The following is an 11,217-nucleotide window of genomic DNA, read 5'->3' on the forward strand; positions in this document are numbered from 1 at the left end:
ACCCTGGAGGTTTTTTTTTTTTTTTTTTTTTTTTTTTTTTTTTTTTTTTTTTCTTCGAGACAGGGTTTCTCTGTGTAGTCCTGGCTGTCCTGGAACTCACTCTGTAGACCAGGCTGGCCTCGAACTCAGAAATCCACCTGCCTCTGCCTCCCAAGTGCTGGGATTACAGGCGTGCGCCACCACTGCCCGGCTGACCCTGGAGTTTTTAAGAGATCATTTTCTTGACATAGTTCTGTAATACTTTTATATCTCAGTTAAGGGTTATGATGGTAGCTTAAAGATTCACACTGAGCGATTCTGACTACATGTGTAGCCCTAGCATGTTTCACATCCTCTATTTTACAAAAGATTACTATTTATTATATAGGTAGGTTTGTGTATGCATGGATATTCATGTTAGTGCACTCCCTGAAGCCAGAGTTAGAGGCAATTGTGAGCTCGTTGATGTGGATACTAGAAGCCAAATTTGGGTCCTGGAAGAGCAATAAGTGCTCTTAACCCTTTTCTCTGTCTCCCTTTCTTCTCTCATTCCATCTTCCTCTTCCCCCTTCCTTATCTCTCATCAGCAGTAATCACTTTCAACTTTTGATCCATGTCTTGAGCTTCATTATCCTCTCTTTTCTAGATATCACCTTGGTCTCCTGTGTGTGTGTCTGAATTTAAATAGCTACTCTCCCATCTGTATCCTTCCAATGTCAAAGTATCTCATGCTTTGCCTGCCCCCATCACATTCAATATTCATTTCAAGTTGTTTCTACAACTGTGCTATATAAACTATATATATCTTGCATCTTTTGTTCATAGCTGGTTTAGTGTTACAAGTCTGCAGTGATAGTGTCTTGGTGAAAAGGAATAGATACACTAGGATCTGGGTTCTGATTCTGCCACTCATCACTGGACATTTTTCTTAGAAAGTGTGATGAGGCAGATGAAGAAAGTTCAGTGCACATAGGAAATAGTTTTAACTTTAGAATGAACTCTAATGGGTAAGTTATTTAGAATAGCTTTTGCTAGTTAGACCATGGAAAAAGAAGGGTGGCTTGAAGGACTTACTCATATTTAGGCCTGTTCAAGAATCCAAGCAGTTTGGTGTGAAGTGGGTAGTGTGGCCTGCTCAGAGCAAGAGTGTAGTCCCAATGTGTAAAAGGAAACTTCAAAGCCCAGTCCTTTCTTGCTGGGTTCATTCTTCATGTAACTAAGGAGACTAAAAACTTGAGAATGTAAAAATAGGCTAGAAAATTGGAATTTTATGTCAGATCTGCAGGTGGCCAGTTTTGTGACCACATCTTTTTTTTCTCATTAGCTCTTCACTGGCCTGATTTTTAGGTATCTCCATTGTATCAATGCTAAGTGGATTCCCTGTACTCAGTGTCCCCTTGTCCCCTTGTCCCCTCGTCCCCCGACCAGCATGGGGAGGATTGCCTTGGCTTGTATTAATGCCAGCCATAACACAGATTAGAGTGCAAGGCTCATAGCTCATCCTGGTTCCTTGTTTATAGTTTGAGACTGTCTCTGGTCACTTGATTATTGCTCTTGCAGAGGACCCTAGTTTGGCTTAGCATCCATACTCACATTTATCTTCAGCTTCAAGGGATCTGATGCTGTCATCTGATGCCTCCACAGATTCCCACATGCTGGACCTGGTGGGCGGGACTTAGGGAAGTCCTCCACGAAGAACAGGAGGCCCCAATAGACACAAGAAAGTCTGGGATTCCAAGATCTTTATTGACATGACGGATGATAGTTGAATCTGGATATGCACCCCTCCCTCAAACTCAGGGCAGATCTGAGTTAACTAGGGAGGGGTAGGGAGAGGGTCTGGGAAAAGGAATAGGTAATTGGCTATGCCCTCTGGCCTTTAGGTAACTCATTAATATAGAAATCTCTCTAGGGCTGAGGCCTGTAGTCACGCCCTTTACCTGTGCTGGTGACACCTCTTTGGGAGGGGCTGTATAGCCTTCTGAATGGTGCAGATTAATGGAGATCTTCACGTGTCAGGATTCTGGGAGCGTGGTGAGATATGTGCCATCCCTCACAGGCAATGGACACCTGTTGTGTCTCCAGCTATCTCTAAGCCAGTGCTCTACTGGAAACCAAAGCATCCTGTCACGGTCCCACACTCACATGCATGTATACCCATACACATATACTATAAATAGGAGTAAAAATTTAGAGTCCTGATATCTTGAATGTGTATAGACAATATAGAAAGAAGAGAAGGACATAATTACACAGATAGGCTCTTATTTTGGAGTGCTGAATGTGTGTTAAAATAGTAGAGCCTGAGGTGAAAGTGTAGCCTTTGGTAATCAATAAAGACAGGCAGGGCCCATCTATTAGTGCTATATATCAAGGGAAATTTGGACAGGAACCTATTTATGGGGCTTTAGAAAGTTAATTTCCTGTTATTCCTTTAACAAATTCCTGCTAATGTAGTTTCTTGACATAGTTTTAGGGTTCAAAAATCTGAACTGAGTCTTCTACATCTAAAATTCCCAGTTATTGACCAAGCTGGTTTCTTCTGGAAGGATACATTTGTTACCGCTTCAGTTCCTTGAGGTGGTTTGCATTCTTGGCTCTTAGTTCCTTCTAGGTTCAAAGCCTTCAGTTTAGCAGTTGTCGTGTTGCTCTTCTTTTTGTGTTTCTGTTGTAGAGCCTCTTGGGTTTATATTACCCAGATGATCCAGACTACTAGCCCCGCTAACATATCTACAGAGTTCATTTTGCCATATGAAGCAGCATTTGTGTAAAGTTCTGAGGATTAGAATATATACACATTATTATTAAGGGTATGCTGTTTATCCTTTTACACATTGTGAGGGAAAAGTGGAGAAGATGGTCACAACCTTGACTAGGTTTCTAAAATCAACTTGCCAAAGGGACAAGTGGTTATCATGTGCCTCCAGATGTTGTAGTCTTAGGTTGTCACCTATACAGTATTGGCTAAGAATGAGAATGGATTACCTGAACCTAACCATGAACCCTTTAGACCCTAAAGGCTATGTACTCTGTTCAAATATAGGGTGTGTATAGGCAGGGAGTTCACAGTGCTAGGCAACTACTATTCCTGGCCTAGTCTAACCTTGGCCATGTTAATAAAAGTGTTGATGGAGAGATGGCTCAGTGGATAAAGAAGTACTTTCTTTTTCCAAGGACCCAGGTTCAGTTTCCAGTACCCATTCATAGCAGGTGGCTTGAAACTACCTGTAACTTCAACTCCAGGTGACCCAAGTCCCTCTTCTGGCCTCTGACAGCACTAGGCATGCACATAGTATACATATATACATGTAGACATAAGAATCTTAAAAGTAGTAATGTTAAAAGAATCAGGCTGTGAATGGCTACTGATTTAAAGAGGCTCTGTAGATCAGATGACTTAATGTCATTTCTGGTGTAAACTAGATCCTATATTGGAGGAGAAACACTGTCAAGTTGTCAAGTGGTACATTAGAATATAGGCAGTAGTTTCAATATAGGTGTTTCTATCCATGATGAGTTGACTGAAGTACTTAAGGCTGCTTGAATTTGAAATTACTTTCCCAATAAATTATTGAGTAAAGCCAGGAGGGCTGGAGACACGGCTCAGTGATGAAGAGTTTGTACTACTTTTGCAGAGGACCCTTGTCAGGTTGTTCATAACCGCTTATAACTCCAGTTCTAGGGCATCTAGTACCCTCTTCTGGCTTTCTTGGGCATTTTCCGTGTGTGTGTGTGTGTGTGTGTGTGTGTGTGTGTGTGTGTGTGTGTCACATTGTACAAAAAAAGTAAAAGTGGTAGCCTGAACTCCTGCTGAATTTAAATGTTTGAATATCAATGATGCATTATTATATGCAGACTTACAAAGTAGTAGTAGGTGTTGCTATGGTAATTTCTAGCACAAGTTCCTAACTCATTTCTAATGATTAGTAATGTTGTTGTGAATCTTATTTGAATGCAGGCCCAGAAGTGTGGCTGGTTGGTACAATGCTTGGCCAGCATGTACCATGGCTTAGTTTCAATCCCTGTACTAAAACTGAAAGGCAGTCTGATAAACCACTAATCTGATGTTCCTGTCTAAGTTCCCAAGGTGTCTCTGAAGGGTACTGTGCCCTTCTCCCCACCAGTTGAAAGTCACCATACAATGGTGGTATGTAGAGTCCCAGAAATGGAAACTGAGCAGTGCAGGTACTTCAAATCTGTTTGATTTGGAAAGGACTGCAAACCCTGTTCTCTGTTCAGACATTGTGCACTGAGAGTTCTAAATATAGGATAAGGGATTGTATTCTTGACCCAACTAAACATGTAATTTGCAGAACCCTGGATAGTGCTTTGATTTTATGGATTTAGGTGAGTATGCTTATTTCTGTCAAGAGTAAAAACTGGAACAAATTTCAATTTGTGTGCAGGTCCTTTGCAGGTTTATTGAAAGTACAAAGAGTAATAAAGGAAAAGGCTAGAGGTCACACAGCTCCATTCTGACATACTAGAACAGCTCTCCATAGCACTTATTAAAGCACTTTGGCTGCAGTAGCTGGGTAGGGGGTCAGAGGAGACAATCATTGAGTATAGTCGGGGGAACATGGAAAGGAAAGAATGTGTAGGCAGCCTCTTTAGAAGCAAAGAAAAATCAGTGTAATACACCAGCCCACAGTAACAGGGCATTAGGAGAGCTGCTGGAAAGAGAAGCATGAAGAGAAGTGTAGGCTTAATATAGTGAAAGCTATAAAGAAAGCACACCTCTTACAGTTTAAGGGGTGTGCAGGGACAAAGAGCATTTGCTAAATGTGTGATAAAATGTTTAATACTGGGGCTGGTGAGGTGGCTCAGCAGGTGAAGCTGCTTTCTGTCAAGCCTGATCTCAGTTTGAATCCCATGACTCACATGGTGGAAGGTGAGAGCTGACTCCCACAACTTGGCCCCTGACCTCTACATGAGGATTGTGACATGTTTCCCCTATTTTCACATATACACAAGAAGCCATAGAAAACCTAACATGTTTTATAGCCCATTGTAGCTATATAGAAAGGTGAATCCATTAATTTCATACTGCCAAAAAGCTATCATACCTTTCCAGTGTTAATTTCACACACCCTCCCCTGAAAGATGGGGGATGGTGTTCTGGGTTGAATTGTGTTCTCTCTCAAAGATGCTGAAGTTCCGCTCTGGCCACCCTGCCTACAACTACAATGTTATTTAGAACTAGTGTCTTTGTAGATGGTAAGATGTTTGGGTGGACTTTTTACTTGATATGGCTGATGGTCTTATTAAAAAAGGAGTATTTGAGGCCTGTGAGGGTATGAGGAGAAGGCTATTTTGCAAGCTGAGGAATGCCTGAAGGAACACAGCAAACTGATTTTTCCTCACAGTTTCTAAAAGAAGGAAGCCTTTCCACCACTTTGATTTTAGACTTCTAACCTCCCAAACTATGAGAAAATAATTTTTCTGTTACTGAAGTGACCCAGTTTATGGTCTATTCTTAGAACATTTCTAAGAAATCAGTACTAATGCCCTTTAGAATTCTTGCTGTGTTTTTGATGAGTATGTCCTAAGGTTTTATGTTAGAGGTGTGTTCCTTGGGGTGGCATTGCTGGGAAAGTGCTGTGGACCTTTGAAAGGTAGGACCTACTTCGAGGTCCTTTGTGTGATGGGGCCATGCCCTTAAAAGGGGTTGTGGGATTCTACTCATTGTCCTGCTCTCTTCTTTTTGGCTCATGATATCAGTGAGTTACCCTGTTAACCCACTCCTCCTCTGATGAGTCATCCTCTCTAGAAGCCCAAAGTGACTACCTGATTGTGGAGTAGAACCTTCAGGATTATGTGCCCAAATAAACTTTTCTTCATAAGTGAATTTCCTTGGTTATTTTGTTATGATAGTATGAAGATAATTTATACATCACATAGCCAGTGGGAAAATTTTATCAAGTGTTTACTGTTTTATAACAAGGAAGCTTGCTATTTCAGCTATTTATTGCAACAAGTGTTGGTTTCTCTCTCAACCAGCTGTGGGCTGGGCTGGGGTTAAGATAGGTGGGCTTGGCTGAGTTTTGCTCTAGCTTTGGATTGGAGCTAGGTCTGCTCCGTGTGTTTCTCATCCTCCTTAGAACAGTGGCTACCTGAGACATCTGCTGACAGGCAGATGTACAAGAGGGCAAGCACATAATGAAAGTCATGGTCCATCCTTGATTTGTGCCATGCATGCTAATGTCTTACTGCTCTATGTTTGAACAAACCCAAGGTCAAGCAATAGAATCCTCTGCCAATCACGAAAGCATAGCAAGAATATGCAAGTTGGGGGGTGCAAGAGTTGGGAAAACAAATTAAGCTCACCACATTTTACTTAGTGTTTTCAATTAAAAAACTATGATTTGAAGGGGTATATACCAGTAAGCTAGCTTGATGCCAACAAGTGGAGTGAAGACACTAACTTGTATCCCTTCATCTGTTCATGGGCTAGTTCCATAGCCTGTCTGTTGTGAATATTCAGTAAGCATGGATAGTGTCTTTATGGCATGCTGACTTAGTCTTTTGGGGGATATTATTAGAAGTGGTAGAACTGGATCATACATATTTCCATTTCCAGCTTTTAGGTTTTTATGAGCCCCTTCATAGTGGCTGCCTCAGTTTACACTCCTTTCTCTCTTTTCAGTTGTTTGTTTCCATCAACAGTGTGTAAAGGGCCATCCCACATCTCTTACCCACACTCATCAGTGGAAAGGGAAGAGAAGATAAGGGGGTGAATGTATTGAAATTACATACATGTATGAAAATGTGACAATGAACCCGGAACCAAAAGCACTCCATGTACGCACTGCAGTCATGCTATAAAACACCAGTTCCTGCAAAGACTTCCTGGGATGTAGGATGTGAAAGTAGTTTTAAGCAGAAGCTCTTGACCCAGATCATTGGACTGAATCCTGACTCTGTTGACTCTGGTCAGACCTTGGCCGTCTGTGTGCATCCACAGGGTGTGTAATGACAGCAGAACTTCGGTCTAGATTTTTTCAGTCCAGTGACATAATCCTTGCTTCAGTTGGTGCTTGGCATACAATTATTGCTCGGAGATTATCGTTTGTTATCATTAACAGGTATCAGATTTTATACCAGAAATCAAGCAGTAGAATTCAAAGAATACTATCCACAAAGTCCCAAGACTTCACAATCACTAACCTGTTAGTTTCATTCCTCCCAAATGCCCACTTTTTTTCCTTTAGTTTCTCCACGTCACCAAGTTAATAGACTGTTAAAAAGATAATTAAATGAGAGCAATAAAGATGGTAGATACTCTTGACTGTCCAGGAAGGGCACCTTTAAGGGAGAGTTGGGCAGCTGAGCAGTCTTCCATTATATTAAGGTTAGATATTTATATTAAAAAGCTGTGTGAGCTCTTAGAAACTCAAGCTCATGCCCCGTTGCCCTTCACGTCATCAGGGGTTAGCAGGCATAGTGTTCGTAATCAATAACAAGGATCTGGGGGAGAGTGAAGGTGGGGGGACGAAAAAGAGTAGGGGTGAGGGGAGGCTGCTGTTGGTATGTATTAAAATATAGAGACTAGGTCTAAAGATTTGCCTATGTGAGACCCAGTAACTGGCTTAGCAGGCAGTTCAAGCTAACACTAAGAATAATGCGCAATTTATGTTTCAGTTGGTCACTGGCATCAAGAAGGAAAGGAACAACTAAATGGGTAGATGGCTTTCTCCTTGCTGGAACAAAGGCATTTAATCAAGCCTAAATGCAAAAGCTTTCAGACTTTTTTTTTTTTTTTCTGTTTTTTCGAGACAGGGTTTCTCTGTGTAGCCCTGGCTGTCCTGGAACTCACTCTGTAGACCAGGCTGGCCTCGAACTCAGAAATCCACCTGCCTCTGCCTCCCAAGTGAAGCTTTCAGACTTTAGATGATTAATGCAAATTTCTTCATGGAAAAGCCAGTTTTCTACAATAACGTTAGTGAGAAAATGGCAATGGAGAAGTGCTGTACAGAACTCTCCTGCAAGCCAAGCCACTGCCATCTTTGGGAGTTCATCTGTGTCCACTTAGAAAAGATCATTCCAACTGGGATTGTTGACTGTTTACACTTTCTCATAGAGGAAAATGACAGATCATGAGACCCTCAACTGAGTATCAGCACCTCCTTACTTGTTGTGGGCAATACTGCCCTAACTACACACGGCCTCAGGGAAGGCCTAGACTATATAGGTTGGGGAACTTTAGAGGAGGAAGGATCATTGATGTGGTTATTGGAAAGCCATCATTCCTGATGTGTAGAGAATTTCCAGTGTGGCTTTTCCCATTGGGGGAAGCATCAACATTCTCTACTGTAAGGAAGCCCAATAAATTCATTAGTTCCTCTGAATAAACTTTGATGGAATTGTACCTTGGTTTGTCATTGGGACCTTAGGAGGAAAGGTAGATGTTTATGTTCCCTCTCCTGGGAAGACATTTTAGCAACAAGAAGTTAGGGAATACTCACACCTCACATGAAAAGCTGATAAAGCTCAGACATGATCACAGCACTTGACAAAATCAGCAGAGGTGACCTGCAACTCTGTCCCTTTACTTCCTTCCCTTCCTCTCTGGACTAGAACTCAAGATCTTCTTGCCTCAGCTAACAGGTCGTCCTTCCTGCCTTGGATTTATTAAATGTGTTTGAATGTTTGTGGGTGTCCATTCCCATGTGTCTGCAGAGTCGCTGTCTCTACCAGGTAACTTTCTCACTTTTTCTCCACATTATTTTTGTGACAGAGTTACTAAATCTGGAACACTGATTAGACATGACTGACTGGGCAGTAAGCCTCAGGGATCCTCCTTTCCCGACTTTGCCAGCACTGGGATTTTTCAGTGCCAACTTAAAAATATATACATTTTTATTGGTTCTTTGTGAACTTCACCTTGTGTACCCTAATTCCACTTATCCCCCACCTTCATACCCACCCTTCACCCTTGCAAACTCCTCCCCAACAGAGGATAAAAAAATCTTGTGGAAACTAGTGTGTTACAGTGCCTCCCACAATGTATCCTTTTGTCCACACCTCTTTGCTTGCAAATGTTCATTACAATGACTTGGTTTGGTAGGAGGCCTCTGGCTTCTGCTATACTAGAAATACTGAAACCTCACTGGGACTCCTCTGGGATATCCTCTTGGTGCCCTGTGTCATGGAGATCCTGTAGTTTTGGATCTGTGGGACCTGCTCCTTCACACACTCCAGCAGTTCATTGATGAAATAGATGTTGTGTGGGCCAATTCACGGCCCTGCATCTGGGTCTCATAGGTATCTGAGCTGGCCAGCCCACCAACTCTCCTGCACCCACACCACCAGGGCAAGCTCTCCTACCCTGTCCCAGCTGGACTGTCCAATGCCACTGCTAGCAAGGGGCAGAGCCAGCTCTCCCTCTCTGATGACCTCAGTGCCAGCTCTCCTGCATGCCATAGGTGTCAAGGGGTGAGGGCAGGGGCACATTTTACCCATGTCACCACAGGCAGACAAGTGGCAGGGCCAGATCTATCCTCACACCCTCAGAGCCAGCTCTACTGTGCTGCCCAGGTAAGGTGCAGTAGGTGAGGTCAGGGACAGCTTTTCTGCCTGATGTAGGAGTCAAGGGGCAAGAGGGGGCATCTCTCTCACCTGTTACCACACAGCAGACAAGTGACAGGACCATCTTGCCTGTGTCCCTGCTATCAGGATCACCTCTACTTTGCTGCAGACAAGTGACAGGTCCATCTTGCCTGTGTCCCTGCTATCAGGATCACCTCTACTTTGCTGCAGACAGCTCTCCTGCTCTCATGTCCCCAGGGCCAGAACTCCCATCTGCCACAGGTGGCAAGGAGAAAGGGGGGGGTGAGGATGGTATCTTTCCCGCTTCCGTGCCACTGCACAGGAGACCAAAGGCAGGGCCAGTTCTCCCATGCTCATACATTCGGGGCCAGATCTATTGTGCTTCCTGGGTGATGAGTAGGCTTGCTCTCCCGAGTACTGCAGCTGGCTAAAGGTGTGATGAACTCTCCCATAGTGCTCAGGCAAGGGGTCAGTCAGTACTGCACAGCCCTCAGATATCAACATGTCCCCAGGCAGCAGCCCAGACCAAGGATGTGCACCTGGCCTTTGATGGTAACAGATCCCTGCTGCTGCAGGACAAAGGACTTAGATGTGGCATCTCGTGGCAGCACAGGCCAGGACCTTACCACATGGCCCCATGTGGCATCACCAGCTACTCACATCAGGCTGTTCCTAACTACCCCCGAGTCTCCAGTTCTGTCTCTTCATCATGCCCATATCTTTCTGTTTCTCTTTCTCTTGCATTTCTCCACCACTTACTCCTCTTAGTGGAGCCTGGGGTCTCTGAGTATTTGAGGTCATCTCAGGAGTGCTATGCCTCACTCGTGCATTGTGGCACTGGGCAAGGGTTATCTTGGGTATGGTCTGCTTCCATCTCCCCCCCACCTTCCCCAAGCCTGCACAGCACCAAACTGGCAGTCATCTCAGACTAGCTCCCTCTCAGGGCCCCATGGTGTTGGACTGGTGGTCACCTTGGGCTTGCTCCTCACCTGGGCCTGCCCGCCTGTTCCCATGCAGGGGTCATTTGTATCAGGTTCACTCCTGCCAGGGACATCTTCACCTCACTATCTGCCTTAGGAGCCTGTCTGAACTTGCTCGGTACTGGTCTGGTGGCTGTCTCAGGCTCACTTTTTCAGGGAATGCTAGGCTGGCTACTAACCATTTAGATGTTCATGGGTAAGAACACAGTATAAACATAATCTCTCTCTTCCACCTACTGAAGCACATGTGACACAGTGGCCATACCTGTAACACGTCTAGGGGTTGGTCATGCTGATTATTATGTGGGTTCTGGGGATCCAAACTCAGGTCTTCATGCTTGCACAGTAAGCACATCGTTGACTGAGCCATCTCCTCTGCCCCAAATACTCCTTTTTTTTTGTCTATACTTTGGCACGTCTCCTTTTAGTTTGTAGCTGTCTTTTCATTTTTAACCGTATTTTTGGATACAAATTTTTAAGATTTGATATAGTCAAATTTGTCACTCTGTTTCTTTTGGTTTGTGTTTATTGTGTCTTATTTTAGAAACTATTCCCTAGATGGATTTTCCATATATATTCAGTGTCTTAAACTCTTGCATTTTATAATTGGGTCTTTCACTTCTCCATGCTGCTGCTGCTGCTGCTCCTTCTCCTCTTCCTCCTTCTTTAAAAATTGTTGTAAGCTGTGAGCAAAGATAGTGTTGCTTTG

The 11,217-nt window shown here is 43.5% G+C and overlaps 1 pseudogene; it reads right to left on the minus strand.

The window, feature by feature from the left end:
- Positions 1–10,674: 10,674 nt before the first annotated feature.
- LOC117695641 (small nucleolar RNA SNORA17) lies at positions 10,675–10,795 on the minus strand (annotated as a pseudogene).
- Positions 10,796–11,217: the final 422 nt, after the last annotated feature.

Source organism: Arvicanthis niloticus, chromosome X (genome assembly GCF_011762505.2).
Source record: "Arvicanthis niloticus isolate mArvNil1 chromosome X, mArvNil1.pat.X, whole genome shotgun sequence".
Taxonomy (NCBI): Eukaryota; Metazoa; Chordata; class Mammalia; order Rodentia; family Muridae; genus Arvicanthis; species Arvicanthis niloticus.